The 21648-nt window shown below is 40.9% G+C and overlaps 1 protein-coding gene and 1 long non-coding RNA gene across 2 annotated transcripts in view; one reads left to right on the top strand and one right to left on the bottom strand.

Moving 5' to 3' along the window:
* Positions 1 to 21261, bottom strand: part of LOC132593342 (uncharacterized) — a 74616-nt gene extending 53355 nt beyond the window's left edge. Inside the window, exons 1-2 of the long non-coding RNA XR_009558675.1 lie at positions 21220 to 21261; positions 19142 to 19291 (exon numbers count right to left, since the gene is read on the bottom strand). This is a non-coding gene — a long non-coding RNA (uncharacterized lncRNA). The remainder of the gene's footprint in view (positions 1 to 19141; positions 19292 to 21219) is intronic.
* Positions 21262 to 21340: 79 nt separating this feature from the next.
* The window catches only part of TBPL1 (TATA-box binding protein like 1), a 29778-nt gene continuing 29470 nt past the window's right edge, over positions 21341 to 21648 (top strand). The window contains exon 1 of the mRNA XM_030853412.2: positions 21341 to 21644. The gene's annotated coding sequence lies outside the window, so the exon portion shown is untranslated. The remainder of the gene's footprint in view (positions 21645 to 21648) is intronic.

The raw sequence follows: 21648 nt of genomic DNA on the forward strand, positions 1-21648 counted from the left end.
CAGAGACCTGCAGTGAGTTTGGTCACTGACTTGGGTTGGAGTCAAGGGGGACAGAGGTCTGGCTTATCTCTTCCTCTACCTATTTAAGAACTTATTTTCGGTTGTGCGGGTTGTAAGGGAGGATGAGAGAGGATGTTTCTTTATTGACTGCCTACTCTGGTGGTCCTCTGCTGGTTGTTGCTTCTCACTTGCCTTGGCTGCCCTCTATGTAACAAGGGCCCAAATATATCTTCTCACCTGGGCTCAAGAGTAAGTTCTTCTGCAGGCTTTCTTCTGGGAGGGGGATATTGGAGGGGAGAGGATGCTATGAGGCCACCCTTCTGCACAGTTCCATGAAGTGGAATTTGTCTCTACATCTTCATGTCTAGCTTTCCCAACCTCTTCAGCACCTTCCCTCTTGCCTCTGGTGTCCTCTCACCCTGTGGTCAGCTCTCATCCATTTATCATCTGTCTCCAGTTCTGTTTTCCCCTGTTCATGTACGTATATGGGCCGATTGATGGATCAACTATTTTAGCCCAAATCCCAAAATTTCCTTCAGGGGACGAGATCAGTCTCACAGTGTTTCACGCAACCTTAATGTCTGTAAGCAGTTCTCCTGATCTTCTCTCCCTTACTTGATTTGTGCGGATGGGGCAGTGGGGGGTAAGCATCACCTCTCCTTTTTCCATGGAAATCAGTGGGGAATAAACAGATATCCCACATAAACCAACAGCATCTGACTTCAAAGACTTTTCCCAACCCTATCACTATCCCTAGGTCTTCTTTTTATAGGACTGTAAGGGAACACTGAGATGATGGCTGAGGCTGGAGGAAGGGCAGGGGATGTACTAGGATAATGTTTGGAGGCAGCAGAGCTAATTTTGCCCACTTGTTTTTAGCCTTAATAGAGAGGTCAGCCGCAAATGTTCAAGGTTCCCTGGAGGGTATCACTGTAGAATAGGTTACTTTATGATCCTTTGCCCATAGCCTATAGCCTTAGTTGCCCAAAGCAACAGGAAAAGCCTCACTTAACAATTTTAGTATGTGTACAACATTCAATAAGTTTTATTTTTCAGCTTGCTTTTAAAAAGTCATACAATTTCATTTATGGATACCATATTAAGCATTTCTCTATTTTTGGATAATTTTTTTCTGATTATTTTCCCTATTATAAAAAATGCTAAAATAATCACCTTTATTCTTTATGTACTCATGTTAGTATTTGCGTAGAATAGATTCTTACAAGTAGGATTGCTGATCTTGTTCAAATTTTTGGATGCCTACTATCAAATTGCTCTCACCAAAATTTGAAAAAATTTACACTCCCCGTACCAATTTCCTCATACCCTTGACAATATTCAGTGTTATAAAGTTTTAAAACTTTTGCTGAGGACTTCTGCTCCCAGAAAGATGAAATAGATGTATTTTTCTCTATCTGACTGCTAAGTACAACTAAAAACTCTGGACATTTTGTATAAAGCAAAAATAGACTTTGAAACCAGCCAGAGACCTTGGAGCCTAAGAAACAACATGGAGTAACTTTCCTGCAAGCCTTCCTTTAAGAAGGCTTAAATAAGATCCATTTTCTCATTACAAAAAGGCGCAGGTTTCAATAAAAAAATTACTATACTAAGAACCAGGAAGATCTCAAAATGAATTTAAAAAGACAATCAATATGGCAGTTCTAACTTATGCAATAAGACAAGAAAAGGAAATAAAAGGTATTCTGATTGGTAAGTAAGAAATAAAGCTGCTTGTTCTTGATGACGTGATCATCTATGCAGAAAATTCAAAAGAATCAATAAAAAAATTCTAGAACTAATAAGTGATTATGGTAAGGTAGCAGGATACAAGGTTAATATATGAAAGTCAATTGCTTTCCTATATACCAGCAATGAACAAGTGGAATGTGAAATTAAAAACACAATACCATTTACATTAGCACTGTCCAAAATGAAATATGTAGGTATAAATCTAACAAAACCTGTACAAGATCTATGTGAGAAAAACTGCAAAACTCTGATGAAAGAAATCAAAGAACTAAATAAATGGGGAGCTATTCCATGTTCATAGGTAGGAAAACTCAATATTGTAAGGTGTCAGTTCTTCCCAACATGGTCTCTAGATTGAATGCAATTCCAATTAAAATCCCAATAAGTTATTCTGTGGATATCAACAAACTGATTCTAAAGTTTACATGGAGAGGCAAAAGATCCAGAATAGCCAACAGAGTGTTGAAGAACAACAAAGTTAGGGCTTTCATAATCAAGGCAGTATGTATTGGTGAAAGAATAGATGGATCAATGGAACAGAATAAACAGCCCAGAAATAGACCCACCTAAATATAGTTAACTTATCTTTAACAAAAAAAGCAAAGGCAATACAATGCAGCAAAGACAAACTTTTCAACGAATGGTGCTAGAACAACTGAAGATCCACATGTAAAAAAAAAGGAATCTAAACACAGACCATATACCCTTCACAAAACTTAACGTAAATGGATCACAGACCTATATGTAAAATGTAAAACTATAAAACTCCTGGAAGATAAAACAGGGAAAAATCTAGATGACCTTGGGTTTGATGATTTTTAGATACAACACCAAAGGCACAATATATGAAAGGAAGAATTGATAAGCTGGACTTTATTAAAACTAAAAACTTCTGCTCTGCAAAAGATACTGTCAAGCTAATAAAAAAAACAAGCCACAGATTAGGAGAAAGTATTTGAAAAAGATATATCTGATGAAGGACTGTTACCCAAAATATACAGAAAACTCTTGAAACTCAACAGTAATAAAAAAAAAAAAAACCGATTAAGAAATGGGTAAAAAGAGGGGGTAACGGTGAAATGTGTAACAGGCCCAGGTAGGTAGATTTGTTATTTTAATTGCTCCCACACACCACAGTCTTCCAGGGGACAGGTTGCTTGCAGTTCAGAGCTCTGCTGCCCCAGGGGAACCCATCCATCAGTGGAGCAGGCAATGTGAGGGCTGGGAAGGGGAAAAAACAAAAACTAAACAAACAGAAAAAGGACAAAGACCTAACAGATACCTCACAAAAGAAGATATACAGATGGCAACTAAGCATACAAAAAGATGCTCCAATTTATATGTTATCAGGGAAATGTAAATTAAAAACAACAATGAGATACTACAACACAGCAACAGAATGGCCAAAATCCAGAATACTAACAACATCAAATGTTAATGAGGATGTGGAGCAACCGGAGCTCTCATACATTGTTGGAGTGAATACAAACTGTACAACCACTTTGGAAGACAGTTTGTCAGCTTCTTACAAAACTAAACATATTCTTTTAGCAGGAGGAGGAGAAAAGGAAGGGGAAGAGAATGAGGAAGAGGAAGAAGAAGAAAAAGAAGAGCAAGAAGAGTAAGAGGTAGGAGGTATAAGGAGCTAAATGGAAATTTTAAAACCTAAAAATACAATAACCATCAGTGGATGGGCCCAATGGCAGAATGGAGGGCACAGAAGAAAGAATCAGTGAACTAGAAGATAGGACAAGAGAAATTATTTAATCTGAACAAAAGAGAGAAAATACACTGAAAAAAATTGATCAGGTCCTCAGTGTCCTGTGGGATTATAACAAAAGATCTAACACTTGTATCATCAGAGTCCTGGAAGTAAAGGAAAAAGAAAACAAGACTGAAAAAGTACTCATATAATAACTAAAAGGTTCCCAAATTTGTCAAGAGACATAAACCAACAGATTCAAGGTGCTGTGAAGATATTTTGTAATTAAAGTCTATAATCAGTTAACTTCAAGTAAGAGAGATTGTCTGGATAACCTGGTTGGGCCTGATTCAATCACTTGAAAGGCCTTAAAAGCAGAGCTGAGGTTTTCCTAATCAAGAAGAAATTCTACCTGCGTACAGCAGCTTCAGACCGTGCCAAAGAGTAGACTTGTAGAATGAATGCCTTATCTGCTATCATGGGATTCTACACAACAGTGCTTCTGATAAAGGAACTCACTTCAAAGCAAATGAAATGCAGCAATGGGCCCATACTCATGGAAATCGCTGGTCTTATCATGTTCCCCATCAACCTGAAGCAGTTAGTTTGCTGGAATAGTGGAATGGCCTTTTGAAGACTCAGTTACAGCACTGGCTAAGTGACAATACCTTCCTGGGTTGGGGCAATGTCCTCCAAGAGGCAGCATATCCTCTAAATCAGTCTCCCATAACCAGGATTCACAGGTCCAGGAATCAAAGGGTGGCAACGGGAATGGCTTCACTCACGATTATCACTGATGATTCACTATCAAAGATTTTGCTACCTAACCACACAAACTTATGTTCTGCTGGTCTAGGCTGGTCTAGAGGTCCTAGTTCCAAAGGGAGGAATGGTTCCACCAGGAGACACAACAATGATTCCACTGAAATGGAAATTGAAACTGACATCTGGCCACTTTGGGGTCCTCATGCCTCTGAATACACAGGTAAATAAGGGGTTATTCTAGTGGCTGGAGTGATTTATCCTGATTAACAAGGGAAATTGAGTTGCTACTATACAGAAAGTAAAGAAGAATATACAGGAGATACCCTAGGGCACCTGTTAGTACAGTCACTTCTCTTTATTTGTGGTGGTTATGTTCTACAAAGCCCATACAAACACTGAGTAGTAAATATTGAACCATTGTTTCCAGGGGAAATATGTCTGTATTTCACATGTATACACACATTTCTCACATAGATTACAATCTTAAATCCTAAAACAACTCATCCTGGTAAACTCCATTTTCTTTATTTCACAAAAGGAAAAATGCTACAACTATTTCAAAAAGTTTCATTTTTTTGTAAAGTGAAAATGAGGTTCAGAAATGTTAAGTGACTTGCCTGAGGCCACCCCACCAGCAGGTGCCAGAGTTGGAATTCAAACCCTGTCCAACTGGCCCCAGAGCTGGAACTTCTTGTACTATCATTGCATTGTCCTACTGGCTATATCTTCTGGTTATCTTTTTTTTTTTTTTTCAAGGTACGCGGGCCTCTCACTGTTGTGGCCTCTCCCGTTGCGGAGCACAGGCTGGGGACGTGCAGTCTCAGTGGCCATGGCTCATGGGCACAGCCGCTCTGCGGCATGTGGGATCTTCCCAGACCGGGGCACGAACCCACGTCCCCTGCATCGGCAGGCGGACTCTCAACCACTGCGCCACCAGGGAAGCCCCATCTGGTTATCTTTATATTAGAGCTGCAACAAAAAGCAGAGTGTAGCCTTGTGTATAACCTAACTTAGAAACATGCCCAGAAATTGATTCAAATTTTTCTCTGCTCTGTCCATATCTGCAAATGACCACAAAAGCCTGCTAGTCTTGATTGGAGGATTATAAGGGAATTCAAAAATACAGAATCCCTGAATAATGAGGGTCAACTGTACTATCATGCCCAGAGAAACAGAATGTATAGGATTATATAACTATGTATAAATATAAATAATATGTATATATGATTTATTATAAGAAATTAGCTCATGCAATTATGGAGGCTAAAAAGTTCCATGATCTGCCATCTGCAAGCTGGAGACCCAGGAAGGCCGGTGGTGTAGTTGTAATCTGAGTCTGAAGACCTGAAGACCAGGAGAGCCAATGGTATAAGCTCTAGTTCAAGGCCAAAGGCCTGAGAACCAGGGGAACTAATGGTGTTAGTCCCAATTCAAGGGCAGGAGAAGACCTATGTCCCAGTTCAACAATCAGGCAGAGAAGGTGAATTCTCTCTTTCTCTCCTATTTTGTTCTGTTCAGGCCCTCAATGGATTGGATGATGCCCATCCACATTGGGGAAGTCAATCTACTTTACTCACTTTACCGATTTAAATGCTAATCTCATCTGGAAACACCCCTAGAGACACATCCAGAAATAATGTTTAATAATGTGACCCATCAAGTTGACACATAAAATTAAGCATCATATCCTGTAATTAAATCAATGGAAAGCTGTAAAAAATCGAATTCAGCCAGGACCACTGATGGCCCAGACCCTTCAGAAATGAAGATTTGGGTCACTTCACCAGGTAAAGAACCACGACTAGCTGAGGTGCTTGCTGAGGGCCAAGGGAATATGAAATGGATAGTGGAAGAAGATAGCTATAAATACCAGCTACAACCATGTAACCAGCTGCAGAAATTAGGGCTATAATCGTTACGAGTGTTTCTTCCTGGTTTTGTTATAAATATTTTGTATATATTTTAAGTAATTATTTTTGTTTTCTTCCCTCTTATTCCTTTATCATCTAAGATATACTAATGACAATTAACTTTATATCACATTTTTAAGAATATCAAAAAGAAGAAGAGTGAATATTACCCTAGGATTTTCCATCCTCTTCTGGAGAAAGGGTTTGTGTGTTTGGTTGTATGGAGTATGTGTGATGTCGGGTGGAAGTACGATTCCGTTGATGTCTTTATGTGGAGGTTAAGTATGGTTTATGGAGTTGTGTGTGTGTGCCAAGTGGACAACTAGTGGACTGTAATGGTCTTTTTGACATGTCCACTTGGCTAGGCTATAGTCCCCGGGTACTAAATAAAAAATCCATGATCCACTCAAGTTGACTTAAAGTAAGGGCTGTTGTCCTGGACAATTTGGATGACCCCATTCGATCAACTGAATGAGCTTAAGGTGGAGCTGAGGCTTCCTTGAAGAAAAAAAAGTTCCTCCTGTGGACAGAAATTTCCGCATATGCCTGAGTTTCAGCTGCCCTTCATGACAGCCTGCCCTGTGTATTTTAGACATGCCTAGACAGCCCCCACAATCGCATAAGCCAACTCCTTGCCATAAATCTCTTAATATATGTCTCCTACTGGTTCTGCTTCTCTGATATACGTGCCAAAAGAGAATTAAGGCTGCAGATAGAATTAAGCTTGCCATTCAGCTGCAGCTGACTTTAAGATAGGGGGCTTTAGCTTAGTTACCCAAGTGAGCCCAATGCAATCTGATGCAGCATGAGAAAGACTGGACTGCCATTGCTGGTGTTGAAGGTAGCAAGGAGCCATGATCCAAAATGGTGGCAACCTTTAGAAACTGGCATCGATGAGGAAACTGATTCTCCCCTAAGCGTCCAGAAGGAATGCAGCCCTGCTGACGTCTTGATTTTAGCCCAGTGAAACCAACTGCAAACTTCTGACCCCCCAAACTGTAAGATAATAAATTTCTGTTGTCTTAAGCCACTAGGTTTGTTTGGTAATTTGTTACAGCTGCAATTAGAAACAAATATACCAAATATATGAAGTCTGTCTTAAAGTTTTCCTTAGACTCAGAGAGCAATATAGATACATACACATATATAGTTTAGAAATATATATAGTTTATAATTATATTGTTTATATATAAATATAATTTAGATTATAAATATATAAATTATTAATATGAATTTTGATATAAAAATTATAGCATTGACTTTATTCTTTATAAAAGAAATTCATAAAAATAATTACCATTAGGATTAGTCTCCCATAAGAGAATGTTCATATAGAAGCTTTCACTGAGGCAGTACAAGATAACAGATGTTAAGATTCACAACAGAGCCCTCTATGAAGAATCAAGAATATGAAAGGGACAGGAAAGTATGGAGAGAAAGGAGATTGTCATGTGAAGACTCTCTTTGGAAGAAGATATTGCATGTGGTGTAGGGCTCAGCTGAGAGCCCCACCTCACCCCAAACCAAGGAAGCAAGGAGGAACCTGCCATACTGGGGGATGGGGAGCCTCCCCAGAGCTTTAGGTGTTATTCCTGTGGGGGGAGGATAGGACTGGCTCCCCCTGAGGTCATAGAGATTAACATCCCCTGTGGCAGGTCCAAGAGTCGGATACTTGCTGGGATCTATATACTCAGAGCCTGTCCCCCTATAGGAGAGAGTAAGTAGGCATGAGGTTACCATGGGTCCAGTCCCAGCACACCACCTGGAGAGGCAGAGGGGCAGTAAGTTACAGTCCACATATAGAAACTGAAGTGGCCACCTGATGTAAAGATGCATCTGTCTGCGACAAGGGACAGTGCCCATAAGAGAAAGGTTGGGGTCAGGTTATAATGATACTCTGTTCCGATAATATCTTTCCTTTCCCTTACTAGTCTCCAGACCCACTGCTTCCTGTTTCAACTTTTGGGGGTCAGGAACTGGCAGGGTGAGGGGGTTAGAGGAAGAGAAAAAAGGGAGGAGAGACTGAGATGAAGCCAACTATAATTCTAGAATGCTACAAGTCAGCCAAATTAAATCAACTAATAACTGGTACAGGCATAACATTTGCAGGTTCCCATCAATATTGATTTGCCCATTTAGTGAAATGTATATATCTGAGCCAAGGATGGATTGACAAAAGGGACGTGATCGACATAGAAAAGCAAACTCTCCATTCTATTCAGAACTTCCCAGAAAGATATAAGAAACAGAGGAAATTTTTTCACAAGAAAGGTACTTTGATGGTAGAGCAGAGTTCACTGGGTTTCCACAGAAGTTGGATTAAGGACCCACCTTTATAGTCAGTGTCCAATCAGAGAGCAGAAACCATATAGTTATCTGAACAGGGAAAATTTAATTTAAAAAGTTATTAACTACAGCAGAGGATTAACTAGAAAGGGAGAACCCTGGGGCTGATGGGGCTTACCCACAGAGGGAAGAAACTTGTAAGAGAGGCCCCCTTCCCAAGGCTAGGATTCAGTTTTTACCGCAGAAGTCCACCAGAGAAGATTTCTGTGCTGCTCTGGACCACAGCTGGTCCACAGGTGCTTGGAGCAGAGGCTGGCAAGCAAGGAATTTCAGCTGGGACCAGCATGCAAGGAACGATCTTCTGGGGTGGAGGCAAACAGAGCCTGGCAAACTGGAATCCTTGGCTGGAAGTCACTGGGAATTCGACCTCTGGGAATGCTACAAGGGAAAACCATCCACAAAAGGTGCCACACCTCAGAAGTTGTTGTAAAGCCACCAGAGATGCTGGGTGGAAGCCCCTGCAGAGAGGTGCTATGTTCTGTTGGCCACTGGGCTCTGCAGGCTGCCACACACACTGCAGGAGCCTGGCCTGCAGAAGCTGGCTCACGAAGGAGGCTGCTAGAAGGAGCACAAATGGGTGAAACAGAAAGGGTGCCTTTCCTCCTTCAGTGTCCCTCCTGCGCCCTCTACTGACAAAGCTTAATATCCCGCCAGCTGCAAAGGAGAGATGCTTATAAAATCTAGCTCCGGAACACTGGATTTAGAGCTGAGCAGGCAAAAGGGTGGATTTGGAGCTGAGAGGCAATACCTTGATAACTGGAACACTGGCAAAACAATTCTTTTCCTGTGTTTTTATCTGTCTGTTCATCAGACAAAATGGATCTGTAAATCAACCTCTCAGGTATCCAAACCCTAAGGTTTCTTTAGGCCCCACCATCACCACCACCATCATCAAGGAATTCCAGGGCAACAAAAACCAGTTTTTGAGATTTGCTCTAGGACAGATGCTTGCATACATTATCTCCCTGATGCAGGATAACACAATCTACAGTGTTATATATTGAATAGTAAGCAGTATGTAAGTATATGCTACTGTTCTTCTTACTTTAACAAACATATGAGGAAACTAAAGTTCAAGAACACACAGCTAGTAACTGATGGATCTAAAATTCTAAGCCTAGGACCATCTCACTAGAAAATTGCTGCTGTGTTCACTAACTCAGCCTTTCGCACCAAGAGACTAATTTTTGTGTGATGTGCTAAGAAATTCCATGTTCTAGGCTAAAACGTGGTGCCTCAACTAAGGTCCTGCCTTTGAGAAATCCTGCTGGCAAGAATCTGTTACTTTTAGGACAACATCTTTTCCAAGAATGCGTTAAAAAATGAAATAGAAGTGCTGGTTTTCTTTAAGAAATTTGATAGCTTCATTGTGATTACACTTAAAGTATAGTTGTACACACATGTCCCCTGCTGGGAGATTTTATCAGCCTAACATCTATGGCGCAGTGAGTAAATGCTAGGCATTGCGCTAAGTTCTGTGCATGCCTTTTGCTTTGTAATCTTTGCCACAGCCCTGTGAGTACGGTTAGTAGTCCCATTTTCAGATAAGAAAACTGAACATTGGAGAAGTTGAATAATTTCACCAAGTTATCACATAAGTGGTGGCACTGGAATTTGAATCCAAAATAGGTCTAACTCCAGAGCTCAAGTTCATGATCATGAGGCCAGGGCCCATCCAGTTACCCTGTGTTGTACACTTTCTTTATTTCAAATATTCTATATTTTTAAGTTTTAAAAATAAAAAATGGGCTTAATACATTTTTCAGTTGCTTTTGATTAATAAAAGAGATTGCTCCCTTGAGATGATTAGACTTCTTTAAGAATGTTAAGCAGTCTTAGAGGGGGAAGCCCATTTCTAACCCTGTTAGATTAGCAGGGAAAGAAGAGTTTCTGATATGGTGCCCCTTGCCCATTTTCATTAATTCCAAGTGAGGTAGGGCAGACATGTGGATACTTGACATGAGCAATTTACAGTTGTCTAGGATGAAGATAGCAGCTGATACGGCAAATATTTTGGCGAAATTATTTTTCATTGCCTTTCTTCTTACCCTACGTCTGGTTATTAGTAGCATCCCAGCCACAGAGCGGGCCTCTATGCAACTCAAGCAGTGATTCCTCTTGGGCCCCCCTTTATTTTTAACCAAAAAAAGATCTCAGTGCCCATTTCTGTGACACTCAAACTAGAGCAAATCTATTTAAATATTTGCTTCACTTGGCATTCATTAAATTCTGTTTAGTTAAATTATCTCATTTATATAACATGGCTATCATGCCAAAAGTATCTGATTGTGAAAAAGGTAGGAACAAAGAGAATTTTAAGAATTTAATATCTTATATTTTGTTTTATCAAATAAAATTATGCATATCTAGCCATAATTTTAAATGAAAACTATAGATTCCTAAGTGCCTTCCATAGACCTTTCAATCTATGGACATGGGTCAATTATAATATCTTCCTGGGACTTCAGGCAGCTACATGGCTAGGTCCAAAAGTTGTAATTACTAAAAGTTGGTAATTACTGTTCTAACTAATGGAAATTTCACCTTGTGTAATTTCCCCAATTCTCACACTTCTCTGTATAAACTCCACTTTTCTGTTCAAGTATCACACCACACGATGGCAGCCTTGTCTCTCATTTCCTTTTCTGTATTTTCAAGGAGGGATCCTCATTGTTACTGAATGAGTAGTAAGTTTGGGAAGAAACCAACTGATTCAGACAGAAGTTTCTGGAGGACACTAGTAGGAAAAATAGTGTGGGCCCTTACTTCCTTATTTATGGAACTGAATAGATCTCCAAACTCTGATTTATGATTCCAAAGGTGACTTGCCACTGAACTTGAATCTACGAAGATTGTGAGAAAAGGATGATGGGACAAAGCCTTCAGGAGCAAGCTGACCAGCACAGGTGAAGAGTAAGGAAGTAATGAGGGAGGGCATGAAGTGAGGTGTTCCCAGCATTTCCCCAAAGGAAGGTAAGAAAACAAGCTCAGCAAACCTCTTTGAATGTTTGAGGGTCTCCAGGGCAAAAGAAATTAGGGAGATTGTGATGGAAGTTATAAATGACCTAGAAAACACTGGTTGTGTTCAATTTCCATACCCTAGAAAATGTACTAAAATCAATCATTATGTATAAAACTACCATCTCAGAGGAAAACCAGAAAGCATCAATTCCTAATGAAAGTAACTCTAACAGCTCCTCCTACGAAAAATACAAAAACACTCCAATCCAATAAGGGCATAGTTTCAGAGGAAAATCAATAACTAATCAGTAATATTGTAACTCTTCTGAAGAAAAAATAAGATGATAGGAAGATAACAGGTTCTTCCCTGGTGGCGCAGTGGTTAAGAATCCGCCTGCCAATGCAGGGGACATGGGTTTGATCCCTGGTCCGGGAAGATCCCACATGCCGTGGAGCAACTAAGCCCGTGCGCCACAACTACTGAGCCTGCGCTCTAGAGCCCACAAGACACAACTACTGAGCCTGCATGCCACAACTACTGAAGCCTGCACGCCCTAGAGCCTGTGCCCTGCAACAAGAGAAGCCACCGCAGTGAGAAGCCCGTGCACCACAATGAAGAGTAGACCCCGCTCACTGCAACTAGAGAAAGCCCGTGTGCAGCAACAAAGACCCAGTGCAGTCAAAAAAATAATAATAAAATAAAATTTATAAAAACAAAGAAAAAGAAAGATAATAGTCTGCATGGTGTCTAAAATAGGGGAGACAGAGAAGAATTTAAAATGTCTTTTGCAGCATTGTTTAGGAGAGAAGGTCTTGACTGCATTACATATATATTTGGTCCATTTGAAGTGAATGTATTTTTTCAGCTTTCTTGGAGTTTCTTCTGTTTTTCTTTCTCTGACTTGATACTTCCCATATCAATTTTCAGGCTTTCTTCTTTAAAGCAAGTAAAACTTGTTAATTATGTTGATTAAAACTTCTATAGCTCTATTCACAGATGTAGAGAACAAATGTATGGACACCAAGGGGGGGGAAGTGGTGGGGGTGGGTGGGGGAGGGGTGGTGGGATGAACTGGGAGATTGGGATTGACATGTATACACTAACATGTATAAAATAGATAACTAACAAGAACCTGCTATATAAAAGATAAAATAAAATTCAAAACAAAAAACTATAGCTCTATTAATTTTTAACTGCTTTATAGTTCAATAAATCAGAGAGATTTATAGGGATATCTTCTTTGATCTAAATTTGTCAATTTCTCATCATCAATTTTGTTTTTGTTTTGACAATATTAATATGGCTACTGGTTTTTAATGGTTAGCATTTTTCTGGAATCATTTGCATTTTTTAGCTTTCACTCTTTCTATTCTTTAAATGTAAAGAATATTTTGCAAACAATATAGTTCTCTTGGTTTTTTTATTTTTTAATCCACCAGAACAATCTCTATTTTTTAACTGGTGATCTTAATATATTTATAGACAGAATATAGTTGAATTATTTTTAATCTATTACTATATTTTCTGATTTTTTGCATGTGAGGTTAATCTATTTACATGTATTATGTTTACTGGAAATTTAGAATTTGTTTCCACTATCTTACTTTATGATCTCTTTTGCTCTACTATTTCTGTGTTTTCTTTCTCTCTTGACTTTACATCCGTTTGTTTTGTTGTTTAATTTTGGCCTTCTATTAGATGGGAATTTATAGTCTATTTTTTACTTTTTATAATAGAAATAGTCTTCTAGTGATCTTATTTAACAACTCAACAATGTCTAACGTTCAGCATACCTTAACTCCTCTTTTAAACAATACAAATCTAAGGACACTCTTTTTGCATCAGACTCCACTTTGCTCTCCCAACTTACTTGAACTGCTAAATAGCATGACAGGATTTCCAGAGTAGAAATCAAGTAGATAACTTTCTCACCACTAGAGGGCAAGATGCATTTTCAAAATAATTTTTTATTTTATATATTTCAAAATAATGTTATTATTTATCTAAGTTGTGAATTGAATTATTAATCAAATGACCAAGTAAATTTTGTTTCAAGAAGGTGGCCTAAAAACATATTTACCTCCTTAATCTTTCAAAATTCAATTAAACTAACAGAAGAAATAGAAATAAAAATTAATTCAGAGCACTAAAAAGGAGTCTATGATGCCAGAAGACTAGAGCACTGGAGAATTTCTGAACCGTATAAAGGAAATGTCACACTACAGTGTTAATTTTGAGGAGGGATGGGATGGCAGGAGGTGGGGGACTAAAGGAGACTTCACTTTGTGTATGTTTGTGTTGTCTGAATTTCTACTGAGAAATGTATTCATGTATTACATGTGTCGAATGAAAGATTACGTAGTCACTTTAAAATAAACTATATGGATAGAGATTTGATGATAAAACCTAATAGAGCTGAGGATCTTTGAAACCCATGCATTTGACAAATGTCAAGAACTTCTTCAAAACGGAGCTAAAATCAGAGACAGTGGAGATCCTTAATCCATGTGGAAATTATTTTTGTTACTAAATAAAGATATGACTATATATTTTTTGAATGGATAGCCAACTGTCTCAATACCATCTATTGATAGTTTATCCTGTTTCAACAGAGTTGAAATGTCACCTTTATCACTTTGTAGATTTCTTTAACTACATGGATCTGTATTTTCTATTCTTTTCCACTCATATTTTTGCCCATTCCTGCCCGAAGTATACTTCATTAATTATTATTGCTTTTTAATGTGTTTTTATATCTGGCAGTATAATATACCCTCTTTTGCAAAATTGTCTATGTTATGCTCTTGCGTTTTCTTTTTCAGATGAAATTTAGAATCTGATTAATTTCATTAAAAAATTATTGCTGGCTATTGATTGGGATAATATTAAATTTATAGATACAATTGAGGAGAAATGACTTCTCCTCAATGGCTGAGCTCCAGACCTTGTTGGAGAGGGCATGGCCATGGCTTACCAAGTGACACAGAATTTGCTATGATACTTGACAGAAAAAATTCACTAGAAACTGGCCCTGGGTGCTGGGGAATGTAGTTCACAAGGTGATGACTGACTGGAGGCAATATCCTACAATACCAAGTGATGAGGAGATTTGGAGGTAGCTGCAGGAGCTAGGAACTGCGGGAGCTGCATGTTTTGCAGGAAGCAGACACTCAAGCTACTCACTTTGTAGGAGCCCCGTGCACTACAGGAACTTGTGACTACTTAGCTTCCATATGCACCTGTCTATGATAAATCAATGCTGTGTTTCTATGTATTCTAGTAAGATACTGCTATCCTTCTTACAAGTGAACGTCTCACCTTTTCCCCAAAATGAGGAGACAGACTCCTAGGAATCATTGTATCCACTGCTGCCTGTATTGATTAATTCTCAAATTCAGTCACAGTTCCACTGAATATTCTGTTACCTAAAGACTTGATTGTAAAGCTAACTTCTATAGTAAGTTGCACTGTGGCCTCAAAATATATGTCCAAGTCCTAACCCTCAGTACCTGTGAACATGACCTTATTTAGAAATAGGGTCTTTGGAGATATAATTAAATTAAGGATCTAGAGAAGAGATTATCCTGATTTAGAGGGGGCCCTAAATCCAATGCTACTGTTCCTTATATGAGAAGAAAGAGGGGGATCTGAGACACAGAGAGACACAGAGAAGACGATATGAAGATGGAGGCGGGATTGGAGTGATATATTATAAACCAAGGAATGCCAAGGATTACCAGGCAGCCAGTCGCCAGTAACTAGGAGAAAGACATGGAACATATTCTTCCTCAGAGCTTCCCAAAGAAACCAACCCTGCCGATACCTTGATCTCAAAATTCTGTCTTCCAGAATTGTGAGAGAACAAATTTCTGTTGTTTTAAGCCAGCAAGTTTGTGGTACTTTGTTATAGCAGCCCTAGGAAACGAATACAACTTTGACAACTTCAATATAAAATAAAAATCGGAAGGAGAGAAAGGAAGAAAATGATTAGTAAATACAAATAAACACATGGATATAACAAGTCAATAGATAATATACAAAGATACTGCAGTCCCTGTTTCTGTAATTGTTCACAAGATCATAATTCGTATCTATGGCTTCCATTTTCCTCTAACCATTCCGTATTTCCCCTGCCCTCAGTCAGAACCTCAACTGGTTGGGATCCTTTACTTCGTGAAATGACCCAGATCTTCATTTTCAAAGGTTCTGAGTCCTCAAGAACCCTACTTTTTATTTTTAGTTGCTTTAATTTTTCATTATCCTTAATACTAGACATGCAAGTACTAAGACAATGCCCAGAAAATCTTTTGGGCTCCAGGCTGTCCTCCTTGCCTCCATTGTGTAGAATAAGCAAGCCAATTTCCCCTTGGTAATCAGGATCAATCACTCCAGCCAGTAGATTACCCCGTTTTTGCTTTTTGTTTCAGTGGTATAAGGAACCCCAAATGACCAGTTGATAGCCTCATCTTCCAATTTACTGGAACCATTGCATCTCCTGAAGGAAACATTCTCCCCTTGGGGACAAATATCTCCACACCAGCAGCAGTCAAAGTTTTTAGGTAAGGGAAGAAAAATCCTCAGAGTGAAAAGAGACACTCCCACTGCCATACCTTGATTCAAATGTATTCTGACTGTAGGAAGGAGAGTACCATATAATGGTCTCTGATTCAAAACATATCCGGTAAAACAGAATCCCATTTCTCCAGAGTGTTGCCTCCCAACTGGATCATAACAGTGTCGTCAGTAAGTCATTTCACTTTTCAGTTAAGCCAGCTGCTTCCAAGTGATGGTGTATGTAGTAAGATCAGTTAATTTCATAGACATGGACCCATTGCTACACTTCCTTTGCTGTAAAACAAGCACCCTGATCAGATGCAGTGTTGTGTGTAATGTACCAGTGGTAGATAAACCATTTTGTGAGTTCACAGACAGTGGTGTTGGCAGAAACATTATGAGCAGTCAAGGCCAATCCATTTCTAGAACATGTGATTATTCGAATGAGGATGAATCTTTGCTCCCTCAATGATGGAAGAGGTCCAATGTAATCAACCTGCCAGATGGCTGGTTCATCACCCTGGGGACTGGGACTGTATCAGGGAGTCAATGTTGTTTTCTGCTTTTGCCAAATTAGGCGCTTGGCAGTAGCATCAGCTAGGTGAGCCTTAGTATTGGAAAATCCAGGTTGCTGAGCACATGCACAGCCTGCATCCCTACAACTATGGCCACTTTGTTCATGAGCCCATTGAGCAAGCACTGGGGTGGCTAGGCAAAGAGGCTGGCTGACACCCACAGAGTGCACCATTTTATCCACCTGATTATTGAGTCTCCTCTATAGTGAGTACCTTTAATATGCATTCAGATAGGACACAGATATCTTCACAGTCTGTGACCATTCAGAGAAATCCATTCATATACCTCTTCCCCATACTTCCTCATCTCCAATCTTCCAATCCCATTCCATCTAGAAAAACCATTAGCAACTGCCCATTCTGGTCATCCCTCACTCCAGACATGGTGAATAAACAAATATACTATTTGAATTATGCCCACTTAGAAGATTTTCCTTCACCACTGACTGTCCTTCAGACCCCTGAGTGGGGCTGGGGAAGCCACCTGTGCTGCAGGAGGTGGATTCTAGAAAAACCTTCCATGCTTCAGGTGCCTGGCAGGGAAGCACACTGGAACCAGGAAGCAAAACCTTTTCCTCCTTCAGTGTTGCTCCAGCACTTTTTCTACTGACAAAGTGTAACACTGTTATAACTAACAAAAGAAGAATATTCAACGGGTCGAGATCTACCTTCACAGAACAGGCACAAAGACTGAATTTGGAACGAAGAGCCATAACTCAATTACAGTACAGATACTATATAGTTGCCTTAGCTCAGCTCAGAAACCCACTGCTCTATCGATCACTGTGGCTACTGCACGTCCCATTTGGACACATATTAGATTGGAGATAGATAAAGAGTAGAAGTAGTTGCCCCAAATAGGAGGGAAGAGTATTCTTCCCAAAGTAAGAGGGGAGTTCTGGGTTGACAAAACAATAAATGTTCCCTTCACATCACCCTTGGCTGTTCGGTGTATACACACACACACACACACACACACATACACTGATTTCTCCATAGCTATAGTTTCTCTTAACATAAAGCAATGATCCATACACAATTGACAATGTACTCAATCCCTACCCAGTGGGAGGCGAAAACTCAGTCATACCCAGCCCAGATTCAGGGTCCTTGGGTGTAGTCAATCTTGATCGGGTCCAAATGTAGCTAAAGGATGAATAATAAAATTTTCCCCAATGCACAAATATACAGTAAAGGAGGTGGGAGATGGGATAACAAAAACTAACGAGAAAGGGCGAAAAGGAGACGCAATATGTGATGGCTGTGCGATTACACCGTATCCTGGTGGACAAGAGTAACAGGGTAAGAAGCAACTCTCTTCTCCAGCAGAGGACTGAGATATCTGGTGAGCCAATCAAAGTGCCAAGATTTCCTTTATCTATTATCCTGAAAGACCCTGCCTTAGAGGAATAGTGAGAAGGAATCTCCTGGGACTGCCCCAACAAGCGAATTCATCTTTCTACAGAGACAGAGACTGGGACATTGTCTTTGAGACAGCATACCAGGAGATGCCTTCTGCCAGGCTGAGGATTTTCTGGCTATACCTTCAAACAGTGTCATTTGGAGGAAATCCATTAGCTTGTTAACAGAAATCTCACTGAGATGTAAGCTTTGAATATGGACTCTGCCCTTCCTGCTTCTCTGCCTTGGAAACTGGCCTGGCCTCTGTATCATTCTCCCTAGATCTTAGTTCACTGTCTTTGCCACAGACACTACGCTATCTGAGCGCAGAGGGAGGGAACAGCTGGGGTCATAAAGCCAGGTTACGGTATCACATTCTGTCCTATAAATTGCACACTACTCAACTGGCATAATGGGAGGAATTACTTTTTCAGTTGGTGTACAGAGTGTACAGCAGGAGATATTCGAGTAGAATCCTGAGAAATGAGGATCCCCAACTCCACTGTTCTGCTGGGACTCTGCATTCCTAGTTAGTATGTTAACTTTATGTGGGGCAGAAAATTTTGTTGTTTCAATTGGCAGAGTAGATATTATCTAATCCCTACCAGTATAGGATAACTAAATCACTGGCACAAAGGACTCCTCTTAACAATGCTGTCTAAGTACCACCCCACTATTGCCTGTCTCTTCAGAAAGGCTGTGCTGAACCACAGTTTGTCTCTCTCAAAGCACTAAGGGAGACAAGTAGTAGCCAACATATTCCAATAACCTGATTTTTTCTTAACCAAGTTCATAAAGCTGGAGCCTTAGTGGGCATAACTGTGGTGAAGGATCAGTGTTTTGGTTTGTTTGTTTTTATTTACCAACCCAACACAGACAAGTGTTTTCATAAATACAAAACTGCACGCTTAGATGTCACAGTAATGTCAGATTATTGAAAGTTTCAAAATGCTCCTCTTGATTTCTATACCTATTTTACTGTTGATCAGTAGTTTACAAACTGGCTTTTGTCTATAAATCACATTTTTAGTAGCACATATCTAACTGATCAGGTTTACTGTTTTCCCAGCCTAGATATCAATTTCTCTATTAATGGGGAGGCTTGGTTCAGAACATACGCTGTATATTCTAATCTTACCTGGCACCTGAATGATGAATAATATTATAATCTTACCTGGATCTTGAATAATGGAGCACATTATAAGACCAGTGAAGCCCATGGGCTTTATCTCATTGTCTTACTTCTTTCATCTTGAAATGAACTCCTGGGTCAGAGGAATGGTGTTTGAGCTAAAGCGTTCAATGAGTCTATGGAGAACGGTGCCTGCAGTAAAATCAAACCCAATTCCAGAATAAGGAAATACGGTAATGAGACAGACTGTGGGCTGATCTGTGACAAAAGGGGGCCCAAAGCAACTGACATGCTTGATACCAGGTATATTGCTGGTCTCCTGCAAGGAGGGTGCCTCATAAAGACCAGTCACCATTGCTGTAAAGCTGACTTTTCAGCAGTGGCAGTAATTGTTGGGACAGAGCCTTTCCCCTGCCACTTCCTTGGTAGATCAGACCATGCCACTCTACAGCTTAAACCCCTTCACTTCCACTAGCACTTGAAAGAAAATCCAAACTCCCTTCTGCATGGTCTGCAAGGCACTGAAAGTTCAAGGCCTTAGTTTCTCTCCAACTTCATCTCGTGTCCTCTACCCCTAGCTCTGATCATGATGCCCCATCCACTCTAATACTCCAGCACAGCAAATTCTAGCCCATACTGTTCCCTCCGCCTGGAACACTATGTGCATCCCTTCCACTCCCATCCCTTTCAGATAACAGTTAAAATGTTACTTCCCGAAAGTCATCTCCTCACTACCCAGCAGACATTACTCTCTAACCCAGCCTCTTCTTCATCACACATATTCTTGTTCATTTTCTTCATTAAATAATTATAATACAAGCTATAATTATTGAATATTATTGAAAAAATAAATTAGTAAAGAAAATGAAACAAAATGGAAGTTCCATAATTCTACAGTGCTTTTAAACGTCAGATATTTTACTGAACAGTCAGAGTGGGAAGCAAAAGATCTAGAGGCATCCTTGAAGACCCCGTAAGTAGTGAAACACTCAAATGGTTGTCTACTCCCAAATCCCCCAGAAGTCAGCCCAAGTCTTTCAAAAGGACTGTGGTGTTATCATTTTTCATGCAGGATTCACACCAATCAGAGGCCAGGTACTCATGAGCCCGCCTCATGGCCTTTTATTAAATTAGAGCTGCCCACTGGCCTCATCCAGGGCCAGAGGCTTCTGACTGCAGCCCAGCCCTAGAGCAGAGGCCTGTGCCGGCCTGGGAGTGGGGCTCGGGGGGGCGCCGCGGGGCCCCGCGCTGCCTGGAGTTCCCAGGGCCGTTACTCGGGTCTCGCTCCCACAGGCAGCACCTTTCACGTCACCCCGCGAGGGTCCTCGAGGACCCCAGCGCAGCCGTTCAAACGGGCGAATGTGCACCCCTGGGAGTCCCCCGGGTCAGTTCACGGCTACTTGGGAGCACAGCCGAGGAAGGGTCTCAGTCCCAAGCGCCCAGCTTCCACGTGAGCCGAGCCGCCGCTGCTCCTGCCCAGCGCCCCAGTCCCAGCCTGCAGCCGCCCTCTCCCACCTCGCATCTTTCTTGGATCCGGCTACGCCGCTTAGAAGCCTCGGAAGTGCCTCCCGGCTCCCAAGGCAGAATCCTGATCGCAAACCCAAGCTGAGTAAGGAATATCGAAGGGACAGGCGACAGAAGTTTGACCTAAACTCCCTGCGTTATCTATCTATCTATCTATCTAATCTATCAATTTACCCGTGTATCCATTCTTTCATCTTTCATATCCTATCGCTCTATTTTAGGACTAGGATTAGAATTCATTCATGAGAGTTTGATCGCGAAGTCGTAAATTAACGCGAAAAAGCGAAGTAGGACTTTTTCACAGAAAATGTCTTCGTTAGAATTAGAAAAAAAAATAGTTCTTAGGGCTAGCTTCGCTAATTATGTTGAATGGTGGACCTTTTCTATAAATTGAATGAGCTAACGAAAGTTCCAAGGTTTTGACAAAAAACAAACAAAAAACCCTAAAATCCGTTTATATTATACTTTACGCCAGAAATTACGTGCTCATGTTTAGCTACCAGCTAAAGATGTACAAGTGATACCTAGTTTTCTCGAAATCTTTTCAAGCGGTTTTCAAGCACAAGTCTAGCCTAGTCCACACCCACCAGCCCCACCTCGCCAAGCTCTCCAACAGGCCGCGCCGGACCTGGGCACCAGGAAGGAGGAAAGGAAAACGGAGGAAGGGGCGGGGGAAAGTGACGGGAGCAGTGAGAGCCGGAAGTGGTTGGCTAGCGAGGAGCCCAGGAGCGCCCTGTCCGGCGGCGCTCTAGCCTCCGCGCGCTGTCTCTGTGCTCCCCCGCGTCTCGTCTATTTATTGTCGCGGGGAAGCAGCGGCCGCCCTGTACCCGGAACAACAAAGCACGAAAGACTGAGCCCGAGCCTCGGGGCTCCTAGCAACGGGCCGGGGCGGGAGTTCCATGGAGACTGGGGAGCGCGCCCGCCTCATCATTATCCTTGTCCTCCAGCTTATCCTTCGCGCCCGCCGCAACCGGCAGCAGCGCTGCCGCCGCGTCCTCTGCCGCCGCCCGCTCTTCCCACGGTAA

This window comes from Globicephala melas, chromosome 14 (assembly GCF_963455315.2).
Source record: "Globicephala melas chromosome 14, mGloMel1.2, whole genome shotgun sequence".
NCBI classification, from domain to species: Eukaryota; Metazoa; Chordata; class Mammalia; order Artiodactyla; family Delphinidae; genus Globicephala; species Globicephala melas.